The following is a 23,732-nucleotide window of genomic DNA, read 5'->3' on the forward strand; positions in this document are numbered from 1 at the left end:
GGCTTCATAAGAGCACTGCCAATACTAACAAACCATTTGCCGTCTGGCGCTGCATACCAGCAGGTTGTGTACAAACGTACATTAGTGTTTTGATGCAAGCTAAGTGGGCAAAATTTGAAGTGCCACTTGTATCTGCTTTTTAGTTAATTTTGCACCAACTCTTGAATGTCACAATGAGAAAAATAAAGACATGGGAAACAAAGCAAGACAGGGTTCATCACCTCATGAAGTTAACTAAACCAGCAAAGATTGTATTTTAAATGTCTATCTAGTTCTCCCTAACAGCTCAACTCGAACAGAAAACTTAGGCACTCCATGAATTTCTTCTTCCATTTCATGCCACCTGAAAACAGAAGTTTAGTATCAGTATTGTCACCATCCCAGTTAACTACCACCCAAAGCAGTAGTAAGAGCCATTAGGCCAGAATCAAAGCCAACTCCATAACCAGAAAAAATAATTATTTTCTTAGCAAGCTCCCTTCTCTGCTCTTAAACTGTGGCTATGCCAGCTTCAGGGATGTCCAGTACAATCCATACTCACTGCTCGTTCCTGTAAGAAAAATGTTCTCTGCGCCCAGGAATTACAGCTTAACTTTGTCACGTGAATGAGCCTCTCTTTCCAATTCTCATGGCTTTTGGAGGGTTTTGTTTTGTTTTGAACTCATACCACAAAACCTGCCTGTTCTGCCTTGATTATCTTGTTTTATTATTCTCTGTAGTCCTGGCATTTGTTTAAAATGATGTAAAAAATAGGCAGTTGCATAGAGAATGATTAGTACAGCATGTGCTGTACTAAGCAATGTTATAATATTTTATTGCTTATGAAGTCAGTGTACCAGAACCAGCCAAATCTGTTAGTTTGATCTGAAATTATATTCTTCCTTTCCTGCCTGCAACAGTATAATTAATACTCTGAAGAAATAATGGAGAAAATAAGCATGGTGGTAGGTAAGCACTCCTAATGACATCAGCTCACATTTGGATCAAGGGTTGTGGTTTGGGAGGTATCTCTGTGAAGAAATAATAACAAAATTTGTGCCTCAGCATGTGACAAGGACACTTGCCACACTGTCTGTTCAGCCATCATCCCAAATTACTCGTTACCTGTGCCAGTATCCTCCTTCCACTGAAAAGGTCTGTACTTTTTCCTGAAGCTTTGCAAGTGAAAAATTAAATCCAAAGCTCTCCCATTTGTTCAGAGTGGCTGATGAAGAACTCATTAATGAATGCTTGGGCGCAAAGGCTCTCCACAATAATAGCACACAGCTAGAAAAGCCAATGCACGATGGCCAGCAAATGTTTCTATGTAGAAATTGGCTTAACACAGCTTCCTACTTGGTAAATAGTGAGAGGAAATTCTGAATAAATATTTGTTTTCCCGTATTTATTTCTACACTGGGTGAGGCAAGACAAAAGGATGTTTAGGCACTGAACTGATTTCAGGTTTTGTTCTCTGTGCACAGTTTGGCCTGCGATGTTATAGAGCTTTTAATCTCATTTACCTCGTGGATCCTATTATCATCACCATCATAATGAAACCAGACACAGCTTACTTCCCGTTCCCCCAGCCCGACACCAGCAGGACACGCTGAAATGAGAGAGTCACTCATGTAAAACTGACTGAAGAAGGCTACCCATCATTTCAGCTGCTTAGCTTCACCTCCCCGCACCAAACAGTGCCACCTCAAGCTGCTCCTGCCAACGCGGAGGTCAAGCAGCAGTGTAACCCAAACTGTAAGGATCAGAAGACATCCAACTCAGCGTGTCCACGGGAAAGGCAGAAAACAGTCCCTGGGTGTTTCTACAATTCCTGTTGCTCTTGGAACAATTAGATTTTATTGAACCGTAATCCTAGATAAGTATATTGAATCTTACAGCTAAAGTCAATTACACTGCGTTAAATAGCCTTCCTGACTTGCAGGAAGAAAATCACTTCTTTGGTATAAAACTAAATTAGCTCAATAACTCGTTACTTGCAGCTTGGGCACGGGCTTGAAACAGCAATGGACAACTAAGCAGTTGCCGTATTTTCAGGCACCAGTCCTTCAGAGCTGTAAGCAGACTGAATTCCCAGCTTTACCAGTTGGGAAAAGGGATGACCATTGCAGGCAGAGAGGGGACATCCAGTGTCAGCAGCAGCATGTCTCAAACTATCCATGTCTTCCCATGGCAGAGGACTCTGAGCTAACTAGCCTCAGAAGAGACAAGACATTGCTTTTCCTGTAATTCAAAGTCCTCTTACTTAGAGGTTTGGATTACATGCAGCAGTCAACCTGGAGTTGCACTGCATCTCTCCGAGTGAGAAGGGGGCTCTTTATTCATCCAAAATAGCAGTAAGTCAATGAAAATGAATGGGGCTGCTCCCAGGTCCATCAAGGCTTATGGAGGGCTCTAAATCACAGCCCCTCCAGCTCATCCCCTCAGTGCCTGGCACTACCCACACCTGCCTTCTGCCTTCTCAAGCACTCTCCGTGGATGTTCACTCCCGGCCACGGTCAGAGGCAGGGGTGGTGGACCTCTGGTCTGACCCTTATTCAGCACCCAGGCTCAGAATTTAGGCTGCTGTGTGCTGCTGTCAACTAGGGTCCAAATGAGAAACCAGAATCAGACCAAACCAAACCATTTCATGAATCAGGAGAGAGGAAAAGCTGGGTGCAGTGAAATGGTGGGGAAAAATAAACAGGAAAGTAACTTGATGAGAGAGTTACTGAAGAAAAGCCAACCTGCCCAAGACAAAGGCTGGCTGCCATTCGGGAGTAACGAAAAAGCAGAGGAGGGAGGACCTGGGAGGGAAGAGCACACCTTGTGCCACTTTGGTATCCTACCAGACATGAGTCATAACAGAGAAGGAACTTCTCATGGAAGGGCCAGGATAAAGAGTATCAGTGGCAGAAAGAGGTCCAGGTGAGTATGGATCTCAAGGTAAGGCTGGGGAAGTGTTTCTGTGGGCACAGAGGAGGATGAGACTGAAATACTTCAGGGATGGGAGGACTACACAGGTCCCAAAGAGGAGGATCTCTAATTAACCCCAGCAGCTCAGACAAAGTTGAGGGTCAGGTCAAAGGAAGGTTTGTAAAAGCAAGACCAAAAAAAAAGGGAAGGCAGTAAAAAGGTGGGAGGACAGGAAACAGCAAGAGCTGTTGTAGCAGAATCAAACAGAAAACAAAAAGTAGCTCTGGTCTGAATACGAACCTGCCTGTACTTTCAAGATCTCATCAGTGGCTGAAGAAGAGCATTACTCATGTTTGTAGAAGAAAAAGAGCGTACAGGACTCCACACCCTCTTCCCAGAGAAAAGTAATTCCCGTAAAGGGTGAGAAAAGTTTAACTACCAATCCACAGGAGATAAAAGGACACAGCAAAAGGCATGTGGCTTGTTATTTCTGATTCCTTACTCAGAATTAGGACCCGTACCGGGTCAGATTCATATAAAAATCTCTTAAATGAGTATTTGTCTATCAGGGACTGAGTGGAGGAGCAGAGGCACTGAAGGACAATGGTGGTGATGGGCTATCTGGACACCCTCAGCAGACACAGCAACACTGTGCCAGTGTACTCCTTGCCAAGAGGCCTGGAAGGTGATGGCCCACTCCCTTGTACTACCTTCCTCAGCTCCTAGGGTCACCTTTGGTAACCCTCTGATCAGGCTCAAGCATTCTTCGGTTTCTTTCTTACACAAACTGTATTTAAATTTCAAGAGATCTCCACGTAACTTGGGAGATGACAGAAGCTGTGTTTCTGATCCCATTGGGTTTGCGCGGGTCATGCATGTTGAGCAGACAGGAACGACTGAAAGCCATAAGCAGACAGACTGAGAAGAGAAAGGCGAGAGACAGGGAGTACTCCAAATGCCTGCTGCTGAACGGAGCAGCCAAACTCCATGAGAAATAGGCCTGAAAGACTCGGGAAGAAAAAAACCAACCCTTTCTAGATCTGGAAATCATTTCCTCTACTCTTGAACACTGAAATGCAAGCAGCATGGGTGATTATCCCCTGCAAGGAAGGAAGCGCATCCCTCCCGCTCTAGTCCCTGGGGTGGCTCTCCCCGTCGCAACATCCATGTCTTTCAGCAGCATCAGCAGGCTTCACCCTCATGATGAACGGGAGGAGGATGATCTCCACTGCACAAACGAGGAAGTCAGTCATGGGGCAGATGAAGGAGCTTGCCCAAGTACGCACAGGAAACCTGCGACCGAGGAGGGGAACTGAACTCAGACCATGAGTTCCAGCTGGGTGCCCAGTCCAAGCTGGGTGACTGACAGATCACCTCTTCTACCAGGGCTCTGAAATTTAAGTTTGGTGGGTTTTTTAATGAATGTGGGTTTTTTTCATTTGTCTAGCCACTACGTTTCATTTCACTCACACTTCTGCTTTGTGGAAGCTTTTTATTCTGCTGCTTTTTTGTTTGGGCTTAAAAACCCAACACAACTGAACGTTAAAGAAAATTTAACCTTAGTTGTTTGGTCTTCTCCTCTACCAACATCAGCCTCTCTCTAGCTCTCGGTGTTCAGTGTCCTTTGTTTGCGCACCCGGCGCTCACAACTACGGCTTCATCAAAACACATCAGTGATATTTAGAAGGAGAAGTCTTATTCACAGCTTCAAAGAGTTACAGCAACTGCTTACGCAAACAGCAGCGTTGTGAGGCAGCAGAGCAGATCTGGTAGGAAAACCAGAGAAAGGAGATGCACAAAAAAGGTAAGTTCCAAAGTAAATGCTCTGATGCTACTATGCATCACGTCAAAATGAGCAATCGGCTGAAGAACAGCTACCAGTAAGCCACCACATCGGACTGCCTAGAATGTTTTACTGGCTCAGCTAATGAATCACTGGGCAAACGTGAGCAATATGCTTACAGCCAGGGTAGTCTTCATGATGGGTGAGAACTGTGTCTCTTCCATTATCATCATGATCTGTGGTTTAATTGATATTTGAAAACATCTTAAGATCTTCCAGTGAAAGGCACATAATATATATTTCTAAGACAAAATTCTGTGGTATTATACTATTTGCAAGGAGGTGCAACAAGTCAAACCATTACTTCATGAAATAATTCACACTGGCTGAATCCCTTACAGAAAGTCTCAAGATCTTGAGAGGGAAAAAATACCTAATTTCCACCTGTGTAATAACTAACACAGTGAGAAAGAAAAAGACTTCAGACTTTTGTGAGAAAATGCTGCAAAACCACAAACTTTCGAAAGTGCCCAATATGCTGTTTTCAGCTTATCTGGATGCAGCCCAAACTATCCTCAGCTCACCAAGGTGCATCAGAAGATTGTCATCATTCCAATTCCACCACAGGCTTTCAGTAACTTGTGCCCACTCTGCATCCAGGGCTGTCAAGCCCTACAAAATAACAAGACTTTTATGCTTAAAGCAGCCGAACAGCTGCAAAAATAACCCTCTAAAACTACTGAATACTTGGTCCCACTCGGTAGCTGGAAAAACAATTACTGACTGAAAAATTCAGTGTTTGATATTACTTAATAGTTGGGGAAAATCTATTTGTGAATCATAATTAACATTTATTTAACTATTTAAAAGCATGCATCTACTGTTTGAAGCTTCACGGAAAGCCAATATGTGGCCTTCTGCCACCATTAAACAGTGGCAGATACAGTTTAATACACTTAAACTGGAAGGACATGAGGCAGAAAGCCATGCTGGGATAGTGAATCCTTCAAGGAACTGGTATAACTGAGATTGTCTCAGTAGTGTGTGCCCCGCAACACCAGGTCCGAACCCGCTCTACCAAATGAATAGCAGCTACCACAGGGTCAATTAAATAAACGCACAGCTCCAGCTCCTCATGCCACAGTGATTCAAACACCATGACATAAAATGGATGAAAATTCAGCACTAACAGCAATAGAGCAAAAAGTTCCCCTTGAAACAGCCGCAAGGCTTACGGGCAACTCTTCGGCAGTGCCAGCCCAGGGCCGGCGGGCAGCGCAGCCTCCTGCCCTGCCGGAAAGGCCCAGAAGCCCTCGTCACCCCCGCAGGAGCCGCGGTCCTGCCTCCTGTGCTGGAAGCGTGGCCAGCAGCACTAGGGAAGGGATCTGTGCCTGTACTGGGCACCGGTGAGGCCGCCCCTCGAGTCCTGCGTTCAGTTTTGGGCCCCTCACTGCAGGAGAGACATGGAGGTGCTGGAGCGTGTCCAGAGAAGGGCGACCGAGCTGGTGAGGGGCCTGGAGCACAAGTCCTGTGAGGAGCGGCTGAGGGAGCTGGGGCTGGTTAGTCGGGAGAAAAGGAGGCTGAGGGGAGACCTCATCGCTCCCGACAACTACCTGGAAGGAGGGTGTAGCGAGGTGGGTGCTGGTCTCTTCTGTCAAGTCACAAGCGATAGGATGAGAGGAAATGGCCTCAAGTTGCACCAGGGGAGGTTTAGACTGAATATTAGGAAAAAATTTCTTCACCGAAAAGGTTGTCAAGCATTGGAACAGGCTGTCCGGGGAAGTGGTGGAGTCACCATCCCTGGAGATACTCAAAAGACATGTAGATGTGGTGCTTAGGGACATGGTTTAGTGGTGGACCTGGCAGTGCTAGGTTAGCGGCTGGACTTGGTGGTCATAAAGGTCTTTTCCAACCTAAATGATTCTATGAAAGCAACAGCGGCTTGGGTCAGGACTAAATTCCAGAAGCTGACAGACCATTTACAGGCAGGATGCTGAAAACAAACATTTTGTCTTGTTCTAAATTTCTAATTAGAAAACTTTCTTAGAACTTAACGACGTTTCTAAGTCCTAATTTCCCAAGCAACTCCCTCACTCGTTCTCTGCCCGTTTGCCATAGCTGAGGTATCCCATCACTGATGGCAGCCATGTCCATTCTTCATCTCATTCACGTCCACCCACGCAGTATCGGGCTGAGCACCCCATGGGTCTGGCAGGCACAGAGCAAGGATGAAATGGCAGTCAGTGCATCTGGCAGATAACTGCTGGCAGAGCTGAGCCAAGGATTTTTGTCCAGCACAACCTCACCTGGAGAGTGACCCAGGTGTGTCAGTTGACTGCACAGAACAAAGATCCACAAACAAGAAACCTATTCTTGAAAAGACTGACTCAACTGCTTTACTGAAGGACTCGGTGATGGGATTAGCATATATATTTTTTTTAAAACTAGTTTATGTACAGCAAATGTAACCTGTAGGGAGTATTTTGCAAGGTGCTGAGGAGTGTGAGCAGCCTGTATAATGTGCTTAACTAAGTGATTTGAGCCCTAAGCCACTAACTCTCCCACCCTTGCTCTCTGAAGCAACCATATTATCAGAGGCCATTTCAAGGGAAATGCACTTAAGTCATAAATACTTCTCACATCATACTTCTCATAACCTGCATCAGCAGCAGCAGAAAAATGAAGGCAATATAAAAAGAAATAAAAGTTATAAAATTTCAGGTCACAAACATCCCCAAATGGATTATGCTTTCAAAAGGAACTGTATAAATGGCACGATAAGGTTTTCTTGGTGTACATCTCAAAGTTTTCTAGGATGATGTTATTCATTTTAAGTGCAAACATGTTCTTAATGCCATACTCAATGCAATTGGCTTGTAACCTGAAATGGGGTCTTTTTCATCAACACACACTCATCACGGAGACAGATGCAGCTGACCAAATTCACTGCCGTTCACAGCCTACTGAGGTTCCCTAGCCATACCCACAGCATGTCCAAAGAGACAAACCTGTGCTCTTTTCAGATCAGTTAAGGCAGCTACTCATGGGCTATTTCAAATTGAGTTAGGCAGATCACAGTTTATGAAAATCTCCACAAAGCATTTGCCCTAGCAGGGCTATACCAGCATAGGTAAAATGCTGAAGTGTGAAAATGCAGGCAGAGATGAAGACTCAAAAAACACGCATGCCACAGCCTGAATGACAAAATAGAGCAATACGTATTTTACCAAATTTCTTTCTAGGCTTATATGTAAGCTGCCTGTTCTCAGAAGTGTTCAGGTACTGTGCCAGGAGTTTTAGAGCAAGTCAGCAGAGAGCCTTTAAAGGGCTTTAGCTCTATGCTTCAGACATGGGAATGCTCGTGTTCCCACATGCATTGCTACTGCCTACTAGATGTTAGAGTAAAACTACGAAATTATAAGGAACAATCAAAACATCTAAAAAATGCCCCAAAACTGAAGAAACCATTTGATGCTGCTTTTGCAGAAATACTTACAACACAGTCCTGGAAGCGATTTCCAAGCAAGCCAACTGCTGCTCTAGACAGTTTACTGGATGGTGTGGCTCAGCTCTTTCATACAAGCAGCACCCACAGTTATATCTAGAAAAGGAAATAAAACCAAATTTCTTTGTGAGCAAATACACAAATAAAGTCATCTTTCTTTTTAAAACCATAACCAGGTTAAAAGTAGCCTTAGTAGGACTCGATAAAGTTCTCATGCCAAGCTTCATGTGTACTGCCTGCTTACAGGAACAAACTCCAAGGCACAGTCAAAGCCTACCTAGGGTACTGAAGCCGAGAGCGACTGCACTTGAGAAAAAAAAGCCCCATGCTGAGCGTATCAAAGCAGTGAACAAATGCACGCAGATGTTTTTCTCATCTAGTTCTACTTAAAATATTTGCAGGAAACACAAGATGAAATACCGGCATTAGCGCCAAAAAATGTAGGTGACTTCAGCAAAGCCAGGAATTCCAGGCACCAACTTCTTTTTTCTCTCTCGAGTGGGTGTTCACTTCTAAGTTGTAGACATGTTAGCAATTCAACAACTGAGTGAATTAATGTTCAACTTAACAGTCATTGTTAGGTTGGGAGGTTATTACTGCTTCTTCTGCTAAAGTGACAGGTTAAAATAGGTTTGTATCTGAAAAGTTGTTTCCTACAATACATATTCCCTGGCTTTTCGTACCAAATAATTTTCTTCCATCATGTCAACTGCTATTATATGAACCATCACTGCAGCTCCACCACAGCAGCTGGGATAGGCAAGGAGAAACAGAAAGGGGACAGGTGAGGAAAAGAGCGCACTCAGCCCTCATCACTTATCTTTGGGCTGCCATCTTTCTTTTTTTTTCCCAGGCATTTTATGTTGTTTATGTGAGACTTCTCAACAAAGGATTGTGCTTGTATTTGCAGGACACATTCTGCTTTTAAAGCAAGCAAGCAAAGGCAATATCCAAGAGTAAAGAGAGGGTTCTACTTCATCTAACAACGAGCTTGAGAAACCTGTCTGCTATCAGGCACTACTTGGTGCATAGGATGGAGAGTTGTGATTTCCCAACTTTGCAGGTGATTATTATTAATGGAAAACCCAAATTTTCCAGGTTGAGCTGACTGGTATGGAGGAGAAAAAAACTACCACCACATGTTGAATTTTTGCAGACTCAGATCCATTTTGTACTAGTATACGAGCTTTTATCCTTCCCTCCTTTGCTTTTTCTTTTTTTTTTCTTATAGGGTAGTTCACAAGCTGCTGACAACTCACACTGTACTAAGAGCTGTTCACACTGCACAAAGTGTTTACCACTCACAACTGATGCTAAAAATTAATTTACAGCACCGCTACAGCAAGCTTTGACAAATTGTCATGTGTTGACACAGTCATAAGTTGTTGGTTAAAAAAAGTAACACTTCCCTCTTCTGCCACCTCATGTTTGAGACCAGGGATGGGCACATTATGCAAAGTTTGAGGGTTTGTAAGCTTCACAAATGTTTGGGCTTCACAAAACAAGCTCGGCTGTGAAAGTTTTTTCTCTTACAGCTAGGCGTGTGTTTATTGCCAAAAAGACTGTAGTCAGGAAAAAGAAAAAAAATCCCTTCCCAGCTACAAAGACCTGTGTGTTGTGCAAAATTAGGAGAAAAGGCTGTAAAATAAATAACCTTGCACAATACTTGTTCTAGATAAAATCGGACCAGTGACAAATACCCTGTATCAACTACTCAGAGCTGCAGACGCCACCCTCCTACCGTAGAAAGGAAGGAAAAAAAATATAGTTGTAAGTAAGAGTTTTAATTGTTCTCAGCTGTCACACAATGTTATCTTAAGCGAACGCATTTATTTCTTGATTCTTCTGTATAGCTCTATATGGGAAAAAAAAAAAGCGGCAGCATTTATCAGACAAGGTCCAAATTGATTTCCATATACTCAAGATAGTAAGCGTTAGTCAGCACTTGTGCCCATGAATGGCAGCTCTTAAAATTTAACTCCTCCTCTTCTTCCCCAGGGCGGGACAAATAATCTGTCTAGTTTACACCCTGGAATCAGTAATGGACACAAAAGTGGTCTCAGCTGAAACAAGCGGTGTTTTGGTGGCAATGCTAACTTAAAACATTAGCCCCACACTAGCCTAAATGAAGGCTGAAGAAACAAGGCCAAAGATAGAGAGAACCAAACCATCAGGAGATAACTAAGGCATCCATTTGGCTGAGGTGTCAACAACTTCAAGTTATTTTTGTTTTTCTTATCTTCTGAGGTTTAAGTTCCTCTGCACTTCTGCAGAGACACCCACGTAAGCTAGGGACTGTGATCCAGCAATTAAACGAAGCAGTTGGTTGGTTTTACCTCCAGCATTGTTGATGGTCAGGACAGGAAGACTGTCAATGCAGCAGAGAAAGGGAGTCAGGCTGGGCCCGACCCCAGGCAGAAACCGAAATGCTAGCAATAGGCCAGGGCAGCAAAGCACAATACTGCAAAACGAGCACTCTCAGCATCTGCCAAATGGGCTTCATGAGGAGCACGTAAAAGCCACTGCTTCATGTTGTGCACCAGTGACCTGGACTTTCAGTGCTCTGGAATACCTCTCCCTAAGCTCCACCACCTCTCAGAGTACACACCACAGAGAATGCAGAGGAAATTCATTCAGGAAATTAACTTGGCAACACAAGGAATTAATTATCTTCCCCCCCCCCCCCCAACACTTGTACAAAGAAGAGATGCTTCGAGTGGTTCCTAAGTCCTGAAGAGAGGCAATGTTGTACCTTTGCAGAACAGATCCACCTGCCACATGCCTGCATCAGTGCAAGAGCGATCCATGTAATTTCCCTACAAAACTCCAAACACGTAACATCAACCAAAAAGACCTCCTGCAAAACATTAAGGGGGGATGAAATTTCATCCAGACTCTTCACTTGCTCACACTCACACACCTTGTACAGAATTTCTTCATCACCTGAGATGTTACTCTGACAAATGACATATATTACTCTCCGATAGATCTAATGGAAGCAAAGGACATTTACGTCATAACAGTCAGGATGGACATTATCTTGTGCTGCTGACTGGAATAATATCATCCATGCTTAATTAGCTCAGATTGCTGTACATTTAGAAAAGCACTCAAGTGATAACTCCTACTTCCCTCCCCCAAAGTAACAAAAATTTATAAATATTTTCAGTGCATCACATGAAATGCATTATTTCACTGGATTCTGTCTGAGCATCATTGAGGTTGAAATAAAGATGATTCAACTATTAAGTCAAAAACTTCAGCTTAACTACCCAGAAGATAACACTGACTTTCCTCCACCTTGAAGGAAAACTAATAAAAACTTAAGTTTTACTGTAAGTTATTTCAACTGCCCAAATATAATCTCTCCTGTACATTTTTACTTCTTTGCTGTATAGAAGAAAATCTAAGGAACTCAAAACTCCTTGAGTTCTTACTTTGGGATGGAAAAAGCCCAAGACATCCCCACCAACCCAGTGAAGAATACTATTAGGAAGAAAGTGGGACTTCGGGTTTTCTGTTAGTTTTTGGTTGGTTTTTTTTTGGGGGGGGGGGGGAGTGGGGTGGTGGTGGTGATTATTGAGGTTTTTTTTGAGAAAAAGTATCTATTTACTTGTGACAAGTTTTTTCCTGATGGATCCAGCTTGTGAATGTGAAGTAACCACCCGCAAGCAGAAGGGCCCTTCTTGCCAAGTCCTCTGTGTGAGCTTGTGCCTGTTCTAACCAACGCAGGGCCAGTGCAGGAAGGTTCAACATTGGGGAAATGCAGACCAAGGATCTCCTGTGGCCTCCCTGCATCGCACCTCTCCACTCTGCCCGTCAGGTTTCATCACGGGAAGGATGGCAGTCTTGGCTGATCCCACAGCTGCACTCCCTCCCACTGCTATTTGCAGGGTGTTAGAAGAAAGCCATAAAGATGATGTTTGCCCCAGCAAGCCCTCACCAAGATTTCAAAAGCAAAAGGGAATAGATGAAGCTGTCCTGCTCTCTTGATGACACACACATGCAACCAAAGCAGTAAATATATATATATCGAATATATATACTGAACATGCACTGGGTAGTCACTGTCTGCATGGGATGCAGACTGTGAAACAAACTCCCCTGGGTAGAAATTAAAAAAAAAATAAGGAGGATTGCAGCTTTTTTATTCCCTAGCTGCTGGGGTTTAAGAGGGCCTGCTCTCCTCTCCTCTCCCCTGCCAAGGCAAGTGGCACCAGTGACTAACTACACCGTGGGCAATTTTCCTGTCTCTGCTCTACGCCCGTCTTCACATCACTGCAAAGGTCACCACGTCATATCTGTTACACTGAGGTCTGCCACCCACCAGCAAACAGGGAAGCAGCTTATCTGGACAGTCTGGCAGGACCTCCTGCGAGCATTTGGGGGTGGGGGGAAACCTTGCAGCTTTCCACTTGGAGGGGGGTGTGTCTGTGCTTCAAAAATGGTTCCAGTTCTTAAACCTTAAGAAGGGACTGAGATGCTCAAATTGCCTTGAACTGAAAGGATCTCAACCTGCACCAGGTTTGCACAGCAAGCTTTGCTCAGCAAAGCCCAGGCCCTAAAGCCGCCTTTCCCTTCCTGACCCTCTCTCCCCGGTGCAGGAGAGGGAGCAATGGGAAGCAATCTCTCTGTAACCGTGGAACATTGAGAAGAGGCATCAGATCTTTGTCCATGCCTCTCTGGAGCATGCCTTGTGCTTCCAGCCCTTTCAAGCAGAAGAAACTTGGTGGCCCTATGACGAGTTTAATCACTTGAAAGCCAGCATATGTGTTCCCCCTTTGCCGCTCCATCAAAAGGAAGTGCAAGGACCCCTCCGGAGGCAGATTGGGAACTGTCTGCCTCCCGCACACAAGCGTATTCTCACACATGCACATGGGCATCCCTCTCCTTTGTTTTACCATTTTTTCTAACTCTATACACTAATAACGTTTTTCATTACTTCCTTAGCATTACATCTATTGTATGGTGCGTAACGATCAATGCCAGCATTACCTATAGCATTGGCACAGAAGCACGTCATTCACTGACATAGGAGTTGCTTCTTCCCCAACTTCTCATAGTTTTGTTAAATAAAACCAGCTGAGTTCTTGCTTGACCTGTATCTACTCAGATCAAACCTTTATCGAAGCTAGCAGCATTTTGTTTCTAACAAATGTATCCCCATCAAATCAAATCTCTACTTCTGGCTGAGACAATGTCATCCAACTTTTACTGTAGCGCAGTGCGTCCAAACAAATGAAGTTAAAAATTCAGTTAAATGGAACGTGCAGCTGAAGGGCTCTAGAGGTTTATCTATCACATGGCAAAAATCACTCTTTGTACAGCATTTGTGTAAATGACCACAGGATTCTCTGGATGTTTTTGAGCCACCTCAGGTAACTAGGTAACAAAGAAAATTATGTCAAGTTTTATGAGATCTTTAGCAAAAATGTTTACATCGGACCAGGTTGGTTAGTACATTCTGAAATCCTCCCACCTACTCCATGTGGTGCTACCCTGTGTGTGCAACCTGGTTACAAGTCAGGAGAAAGAACCAGCTCGAGAGTTTCCAGAGATTGGTCTCACCTACAGCACTGCAGCAGGAAACCTGGCTTGACCTTTTGATCCTGCGGGAAAGGTACCAGTCAAAGTAGTTCACTAGTAGTGTATGATCCATCTTTTATACCTCCTGATGAAGACAACTCAATAAAAAGATGAACATACACCCCATATCCTCTGAGACAATTTTTCTTTATGCGATGTCCAAGGAGCCACCACCCCCTTTATCAACTCTTTGGTACTTCCCCCAGAATTAAAAAAGCATCCCAGTTTCAGGAGTTGCTGGGCTGCAGCAAGGATGTGTTCAAAGCACTGTCTGTTCAGCAATGTAGATGCCAATGTTGGCAAGACAAATGTTGAAGCGGCACGTGGGTATATGCAAAAATTTCATTCAGCAGAAAGCAAAGCAAGACCAGGACACAAGGATCCTAAATTAATCCAGTTTCTGTCTTCCCAATGACTTCCCTCACCATTGGAAAGACTTTGGTTTGGATTTTAGTCAAGTCTGGTTTACAGTCCTCAACTTCAGCTGTCAAAAAAAAAAAAAAAACCCAACCCTGCTGGAACGCCTTACTCATTACACAGCCTTGCAAAAATTATTAGCTACGTTACAAGGCATTTCCCTTTGGGGACCAGAAGGGGTGAAGAAAGGGGATGGAGAGTGACAGTTTGTGGTTTCTAATGCAGCAGCAAAAAAACAAGTAAGTAAGAGGAATACAGGATATAATATGTTTACATTTGTCAAAAGAAGTTTCCTGGAGACACGGAGGGTTCATGTTGCTGAGCTGTCACTTCTGCTAGAAACTGCTGCCTCATGCTATCAGGAGGTCAGTCACTGACCTACTTTCTGATAGAACTGAATTAATTTGCTACTTCTGTACACAAACCTTCTTTTTTTTTTTTTTTAAAGGAATACTCAACAAACCCATAAAAAGCTGCCTTTTATCCAACTTGGAGCTTCAACTGATGCTGTGCAAAGCTATTACATACCCTGGCACGGGGCCCACTGTGCTTGGTCTGCTTATTCTTTTGGAAAAATCTGTACAGAATATTTTTAATGAGTTGACGCTGCAAATAACATCTTTCCTTCCTGAACTCCTACTTTACAATAATACCAGCGATATAACACACTACACACAATAATGGAGGCTAGCACTTGAATGTGCTATGCTTTGTCTAGGCTGCTCCTGAAATAGATGCCTACCACAACAGGATTAGCTCCCCAAATAGAGAGATGCATGGCACAATATATTTATAGGATTAAATCATGAAGTTATTAATAGAAAACAAGATGAGTAGGTGAAACATATAAACTAAACACCTATTGATCCGATCATCCCCTGCACAGAGCCAGTTAACAAATATCTGTGCTCACCAGGAGACGGCGGTATGGTAGGAGCGCTTAAACTGAAGCATTATACTCAGAAAGTGAAGTGGCAGAAGTAGTAGCAAAAGAGGTGCCACCTACTCGCTCTCTTTGCTTAGTGGCTACATGCACATAGCTCTAATGTCACTACTCAAATCCTTTCACTAAAATAAAACCATGGTTGAGGGTTTCACAGACCTTCCAAATCCTTGGACCATTAAAATACCAGAAATCAGTTCTTGAAATCATCCTTAGCAAGGCCATCACTGAAAGCTTCATTGCTTGGGTGGACTCATCGCTCCAGGTCTCTTGTGGGTAGCAGCACTGCTGTTCGGAAAGAGAAAAGCAGTGTACCGATCCATGAAAGCAGGGCCGTTCTGCATTAAGGCTCTCTACTAACATTTGGAAGATGAGAACCCACCAAGCAACACTTGCATCAGACCTCTTCAGCAACTTGGTCTTGTACATTCACCTCATCCTCCGTCTGCAAAGTGAAGATAAGGATCTTTTCCAAGTGCTTGCCTTGCTTAGTACCATAACATTTTGGGTGAGACTTGCACTTTCCTTTGCATTTCCCAAGGGTCTGATCTAACAATAGCGGAGGGAGTACTTACTACCATAATAGAAGACAACTATTGGTATCACAACAGATTTATGATCCCTCGAGTTCCTGGACTAGATGAGACTCATGTTGCCAAAGATAACTATGCCAAATCTAGCACTTGCAACTGCAAGTGTGTTTTTCTCAACCTTTTTGGCTTTCATCTGTGCATATTTACAAGCCCTGAATCTGAAGTTCAAATAAATCCAATAATTCACTCAAACCCACCAGGATTTGAAAACATTAGGGAAGTGTCAAGATGTCATCGAGCTTGTTCTGCAGAAAAGAGTGCTTTAGAGTTTCAGAAAGAAATAGACAAGGGAGCTATTTAACGAGATGGTGGCATATTGAAACATGGATAGATAAGTAATTAATAGCTACCTTCTCTAAGTGAAAACTTTTCTGAGTGAAAAATCAGTTTATATGAAAAACTACAAGTCAATTGCTGCCTTTTTTGGGTGGGTAAGAACTGTCACGCACGTTAGCATCTCCATTACCATGAAGGATTTTACTCCTTCAAGCAACTCACAAAGACCTTCACATAAAACAGCATGTGGGAAGCAAGGAACTAACAGAAGGAGACACCAAAGAAAAGCTGACATTCATAACTAGAATTCTAATGAAAAATGTTATCAGGAATCCACGAAAACGGGAGAGAGCTGCCACGGGAAGTCAAAGCTAAGGCAACAGGCTCATTTTAGTCCCTTAGGAACAAGAGTAATTGCATGGTTGTAGAGGTGCTGTTGTTAGGATACAGAATATTGGCTAAATAATCTTTTTATGTTGGTAGCCCAAAACATTTTCCTATTGAAAAGGTCCAATATTCATCTAATAGATCACCTAATTGAGAACCCTCTTAACTCTGACATGCAGGTTTCTTTACCAAATTTTTATACAGCTTCAAGTGGAACATATGGCACCTTAAAGTAAACAAAACAGGAGAGAGGAAAAATAGTCATGCTCCAAGAAGTAGGAAGTATAAACCCATTAATTAAGCATTTAATTCTTTTTATCCCTCACGTCTGTCTTCACCATTTAAAGTCTCTCTCTGCAATCAACCAATTTTGGGATTCACTGCTGTCATGCCAATCGTGGCAGTACTTCATCTAAAAAGGCACTGTCAAACATAATGAAGTTTTCCTTCAGCTTGTACCCACACTGGTGCTGCGTACAGCACACACACTGCCTGGTGAGGGAAGGTGGGGGATAGGGCTTTACCCGCCCTACTTCCCAAGGACTGCAGACAAGTCCTAGCGGCAAAGGCACAACTGAATCACACTGATGGTTCAGACTACATGCCACAGAAACCACCTCGCACCCTCCTAGACAAGGTACAAATAGCACCCAATGGGCTATGAAACGTATTCAAGAATTTGCAATTGTTTTGTTTTCTTTCCAACTTTCCTGTTTTCTTTTCCAACCTGCACATGCCTCAGACTAAGGCACACTATAAACATGGAAAAGTTTCCCAGCACTTCACTGTTACAGCTCAACCTCTCCCTCGAATCCACGGACAGCAGTCCCTGTCCTTCACCCAGGGATGCTGCGCACAGAGCACGGGGAAGGACAGGGCAGAGAGATTCCCCATTGGGAAGGAGAAAATACATCCCTCTAATTGCTATTTCTGTTTCTAACAGTTTGTTTTCACACCGGTCCTACTGGAATTGGTGTTGACAGAGACCAAATAGTAGGCCAGGGCTTGACAAGGCTTTGCAATATGTAATGATAGTCACTGACACAATAAGCTGTGCATTTGTATGTGCTGAGTCAGGCGAAGGAGGCAGCACTGATGTCCTGACTGTAAGCTGCATTTACAGTGCACATTTGGCTGCCTCACCTGAGTTATCCCTGCTTTATCTGTCCCTAGTAAGCTCTGGCCCGGCAGCCGACGCTCCTGAGCAGCTGGTGGCAGCGGCCATCTGAAACCAGTAAATCGGGCTGCCGGCTCCCTGGGCAGAAGCTGTCACTGTGCATTCACCCAGCACACAGTGCAGCAGGGCCCCGACCTACTCGGCCTCTGGGCATCACTGCAACATAAATGACGATAACCCAAATGCCAAAGAAGGACAAACATTCAGTCCTGAACAACGGCATGCTTTACAGTGAAGGCCTTGCGGCCCAGAGCTTGAAATCTAAATTTATGCCACAAAAACTTCACAACGTGAAAGTCTGCATCAAAAAAACAGCAAGCTGCACTGTTTGGTGTCTCGGTTTCCAACCCTTGTGAAGTCCAAATAGCTCAAATACAAATCTGTAATATTGCTCTCTGAGTAAAAGCTATTTTAAACCAATTTTGGCAGCCGCTGAGAGTCGTAACCAGGATGCCAGCTGTATGGTTTCTTGCTGCCTTCTCCTGGCTCCAACTGGCCAGCAGCGGTGAAGGGACACCCGCCTGCTCTGCTAGGGAAGCTCTGACACCTCCACCTTCCTTCAGACCAAGCGTGCTGGGTTCCTGCGACCAGGAGAGCCTGCCTTTGTGCTGCTCCAAGGACAGATGAAGAATATCACTGATAAAAATCAGAATCTTCAAAGTTTCAAAAGTTCCCTTTCCATAAAACAAGCCTTAGACAGAGAATAACTGATAATGAGCTGCAAAGCCCTTTTTTATAGGCACTCACTTGAGATGACCCACATAACTCATCCACTTCGCCACTTAACATTTCCAAACTTACAGCAGTATAAAAGCTTTTACAACCATGAATGATCATGTCACTTTTTTTGCTTTACGTATAAAAGCGCCTAGTGTATTTTTTCGTTTTTCAGCAAAAATGTGCATCTCCACACAAATACATGGACTGTGATATCCATTTATGAATAGTTGAACTTCTAACATTTGCTGATCCTGGTCACTACTGTGCTCCTCTCTACCTTTGCCACCAGCTTCCCCTGAAACATCTGAGCATGTTTCAGCTTTCCAAACACCAGCTGACCCAGAACTGCAGCTGGAGCACAACTTGCCATTTAGCAGAGCTTCCTTTCCCTGGGTCCCCAGGATGCAAAAAGCTCCCGTCCCAGAGAGTGCATGACAGGAAGGCAAGATTAAACCTCATGACCACACAGCACAGGCTACAATGCATTAAACTAAATATAATAAAATACAAACAGAAATAAGGAATGGTCCGCAGTAAGTAAATTCCATTTTTTTCAATGCACACTTCAGGAACCTATATATCTGCAGAAGGGATGAGTGTACTGCATCTGTGTTAGATGGAGGAAGGGGGAGAGGTTAAGTCAGGAAATTTGGGAAGCAAGAGCAAGAGTATTTGACATGGAGATAGCACTGCAGAGAGAAGGGAGGGAATTTTTTTGCACGACCACGGCAAGGCCTGCAAGGATAGGAACCCGCAGGGGAAGCGGTTGGGGGTGGGAAGGGATGCTGGTCAAATGGCATTGCCGGCAGAGCGTGAGGTCAGTCAAAGGAGGTCATGTCATTCCTGCAGAAAACCCTGTCGGAATTATCCTACTGGGCAAGAACGATCACTCTCACAGAAAGAGCGCAATGCACAGGCTCAGTCAACCTAAGCGACCCAGGACTCGGGCCATGGAAAAACAAATCCCAGGCAGCAAGGCCGCTCCTGACAAACTGGACGCAGATAGACTGCAGCTGCTGAAATACATAACTGGAGTGACATAATATTAGAACATACTTTTATGCTTACTAAGACAACAACAAACCGAAGCCTGAAGCTGTATTTTGGGCACACTAGCTCAAACTATCTTTAGACAGGAAAAGTGTGTGCATACAGATGTTCCAGCAGGCATGGAGAGCAGAGAGCTGGAAAAAGCGCTCGCTCACTTCCGAGCCTTATAAAAAGTGCTTGTTGTAAATAAGGGTAGGAATAAATACACCAGGCAATGCCAACTCAAAATTAAAAAAAGCAGGCGAGAAGCCAGTAGTTGGTTAGGGACTGGTGAGGTTTAATGGCTGCATACCTCCCCCAGCTTTGCTTCTCCCAATGGATGTTTTCAGGTGTTACCCCCTCCTGCGGTTCCCCCCGTTCCCGTTTTACTCCTCTTGCCAGCTCTTTCATCCAGCTAACTATCTCACTTTCACAGATGCTCTCTTGGAAGCATGATTGAACCTATAAATTCAAGTCTACACATCTGTAACAAAAATAGTTTTTCTAAAAGCTATTCTTCTTCCCTATCGATGGTGACACAAATGATATAGAGTTGCTGGCAATTCAGGGGTCTCGCTGCAGCTTTAAACACCAACCAAGACAGAGAGCAATGCTCTGTCTCACAAGGAAAACAGCAATAATGGAACTTTTTTATATATATATATATGAAGCTGTTATTCTTGGAATCATTTCTATTTGTGAAGAACTGAAAAATATAAGAAATGGCTTCAAAGCTCTTGTTCCGTGGAACAACTATTATTTTTTAAAGTAAAACATAATTATCACCTCACTCCAGAAAAAACCTCAAGAGTCCATCAGTGTGAGAGCAGATCTAATTTACCACGATCACTGCTCAGCTTGCAGTAGTAGAAAGATGCGGGCAGCAACCACATGAAGTACGATTTAGACCTCCCTTGAAAAAAACCCTCTATAAATAGGACATAGAAGATTGGGACGCTTCCATGTTAGGTTATGACTGAGCCCTGCTTTTAGCCAAAAAACCCTAACGTGGTGTGGCAAAGAGCTGAGTTAAACCTCAGGCAGAGAAGGCCCTGCGCCTGAGGGGCTTTCTGCCACAGGGAGCACACCTCTGCTGCAGCCCACAGACCCGAGATCCAGGCACACCGAGGACAGGGTCCCGCATACGTTGTGCACGTGTCTAGATGCATTTTTCTTTGCTCCCCCCAATGTAAGGAAACCCTTGGTGCCATGACCAAAGCAAGAACTGCTTGCAAGGTCTCTAGAGGTAACCTGAGCATACTAATGGTACAAAAGACCCTGCTCATCTCACAGCCTCCAAATCTTTCTTAATCCCAAGCCTGGGGCAAAGCAGAAGCCCCAAAGCTTGTGCTTTGGGCATGATGCAGGAGCGACTGTTCCTGTAAGCAGTGCTTGTACAAGACAACTGTGATTTGCATGGAGGGGCACCTCCTTTGGGCTCAACTTGATTTGCTTTTATGGCAAATAAATTAGCCGTGGGCAATCACTGGGTTAACAGCGGCGCGGCAAATTCCAGGCATGAAGACATGGGAGAAAGAGCACAGCTTTGGGTGATGGAGACAGGCCACCAGCCTGCTGGCGGCAGGGTGATGGGAGGAACCAGATAAAGGAAAACAAAAATGTGCCAGCAGGAGCAAAAAGCGATAGCAGAGAGACTGATTGAAAAAAATAAATAAATAAAAAGCCAAAGGAGGGAAGCTTGGCAGACAGGGACAGTGCTTGTGGAGGAAGCTCTACATGGTATTTTTAAAACAAGGCAGGGAAGCAGGAGCAGAGTTTAGCACTGGACCTGGAAGGGACTGGTCCACCCTGGCGAGTGCCTCTTCCTCCAGGGGAGCCTGGGAGCTTTCCTAAGCTCCTCTCCTATATGTGCATGTACACACACACACACAAAACACGGTGCTTGCAGGGGGAGCGGGGGAGTGGGAATAGAAGCTGAATTGAAAGTTCAGCTTCTTTCAACTGAATTTGTTAGTAGGTTCATCATCATTTTTTGACAGAATAATCTTTCCATGGTGAATTATTTCCACTGGAAAAAAACAGGAGACCAACAAATTGCTGGATATAATTTGTGCCTTAAATAACAAAGCAATTAATGGCATTTTAGCAGGAACACATTCTTCTCTCCAGAAATAAAATCCCTATTTCATCTCATCTAAATTGCTTGGTCAGCTTCAAATGAGTGCAATATAAATCTCCTTCCCATACTGCTTCTGTTATCTATGATAAAGGGGAGAGACAGAAGGTAATCCTGTGTTCTGTATTCACTGACACATCATTTTCATGCTACACTACACTGTAATTTATTTCTAATGGGATAAACCTCTTGTAGTCTTCCTGCATTGTTCAGCCACACGCACATCCCCATCCAGTACCGAGACTGTGGGACTGGCAGGTGCAACATCCAGGGACCATGCTCAGTGGAATTAGGATGTCTGCTGCGTATTTCAGCAGTGCTACAGCTGGAAAAGTAAACAGCTAGACTGTATAATTAAGGCACGCTTTTATTCCTTCCCACCCACTGCCTTCTAGAAGCAAGACGGTCAAAGAGTACAACATTTTTCAGTACTTCTTGCAATTGTCAACTAAACTTTTAATTTTGCATCTAATCAGTTTGAGACAATCCAAAAAGACGCGCGGAACCGGAAGAGATTAAAGGATGTGGAAATCAACTGACACTGAGAAGTCCTTACAGTCTTAGCCATAACAGAGATACTGCTTCATACAACGGAAAATATCTTTAAAGTTCTTTCTGCTGTCCTGATCAAGAGGAATACAAGTAAGTAAACCAAGGTATGAAAATAAAGCTGGGGGTTTGAAGCGCTACATGTATTATTTTTGTTTACAAACAACATTTTCATAGGACTTAAGAGAAGAAGATGATGATGATGATAAAACCCATGGCTTCAGGTTTATAAAAGCTTTCTTCAAATTAAGAAGGTCTGGACTTTGTGCCAAACTGAGGATCCAGTTATTCTTGATACAGTCCTGAAATGGCCAGGTGGAAACAGAAAGCTACCTATCATGTTCCTGCAGAAATTAATATACTTTTAGAAAACATCCACGTTTATTTGTAAAACATTTTTCTCTGTCAAAATGTGCAAGACTACCACAGAATACTTAATCTGCTGCCAGTTAATAAACAACATTAGCAAGCACCACAACCTAAAGAGACAAGAATCTCAGTACTACTATGCCTTTCACACCCACCTCTCTACTTCAGCTGGTTACCATACTCACATACAGAGTGCACCTTACAAAGTAAAATATTCTCTAATTCGCTAATACTTATCTAGCTACTTCTTCGGCCCCATCATTCCAGCAGTTTACAACAGCATTAATCTCATCTGATTCAGACGCAAGGTAGAAATTTGCAGCCGAGGCAGTCATCTCTCCTGATTTCCTTTACCGTCGATGCAAAGTGACAGTCCCTTCCAGGGCACATCACACCATTTCAGGTACCCATCTTCGAGGAGGTGAACGAACCCCTTCGCTGCCTACGGAAGGGACGAAGAGCTCTGCTGAGGCCATCTGCACCCAGACAAACCCCTGATCTAAGAGGGCTGGCAGCAGGAAAGCTGGGTCTGGTCTCCAGGGCCAAGGTCACTCACAGCAGTGTTTTCAGCAGCTTTGCCATCTCCAGCTGGACTGGGGTCCTCAGTGTGCCCCAAGCCCCCGGGCAGGATGGTGACAGCAACAGCAAGTCTGCAGAGAAAGGGCAGAAGAAATCTAACGCTGGGCACTGGCAGTGGGGTTGCAGCTGCTTTATACTGCTTCTCACTGCAGATTAGGAATCTGCCCTGTTAGCTTTGGTTTACCAACAGTTCACGCTTCAAAAATTTGACAAAATACCCCAAAGGCTAACTCCTGCTGAACTCCATCCCTGCTGCCATGACCAATTTGTACATTGACTTTGTTCTAGGGATGTATCTGCAACCACTTATGCGAAGGGCCCAAATGACTTGATTCAGCCTAGCTAGGCAGACAGCACTGCTCACGTCCGTGTTGGGTCACGGGGGAAGAGAAACGGCCTCAAGAAGGCTGGCTACCAGTTTAACAGGGTTTCCAGCTGAGATTCTGCAAGCAAAACTCCCTGCAGAAACCGCCGAGCAGCCTCGCCAGATGCTCCTGTGGCTCTGCAGAGAGCCGGCCGGGGAAGCCCTCGGGCACCTGGAGCTGCCCCCTGGCAAGCCCCCAGCTCTCACGACTGGCCTCTGCTGCATCCCAGCCTACCTACAGCGTTTGGTGCCAACCCCTATTCTGATGTCTGCTGATGTCAAAATTTGAAATGCAGCAGGTCTTGTGTTTATTTAGGCTCTTCTCGTCCAAAACTCCCTCTTAAATGCAACCCAGATGAGCTCCTTGGCGTGGAGAGCACACGCAGCGGCTGCCCTTGCTGTCTCCAGCCCCATTTAGCAGACTGT

At 44.2% G+C, this 23,732-nt stretch overlaps 1 protein-coding gene across 1 annotated transcript in view; it reads right to left on the minus strand.

Moving 5' to 3' along the window:
- The window catches only part of BACH2 (BTB domain and CNC homolog 2), a 192,180-nt gene that overhangs the window by 99,540 nt on the left and 68,908 nt on the right, over positions 1–23,732 (minus strand). Inside the window, exon 3 of the mRNA XM_049818335.1 lies at positions 8,172–8,276. The gene's annotated coding sequence lies outside the window, so the exon portion shown is untranslated. The remainder of the gene's footprint in view (positions 1–8,171; positions 8,277–23,732) is intronic.

Source organism: Accipiter gentilis, chromosome 15 (genome assembly GCF_929443795.1).
Source record: "Accipiter gentilis chromosome 15, bAccGen1.1, whole genome shotgun sequence".
In the NCBI taxonomy this organism is placed as follows: domain Eukaryota; kingdom Metazoa; phylum Chordata; class Aves; order Accipitriformes; family Accipitridae; genus Astur; species Astur gentilis.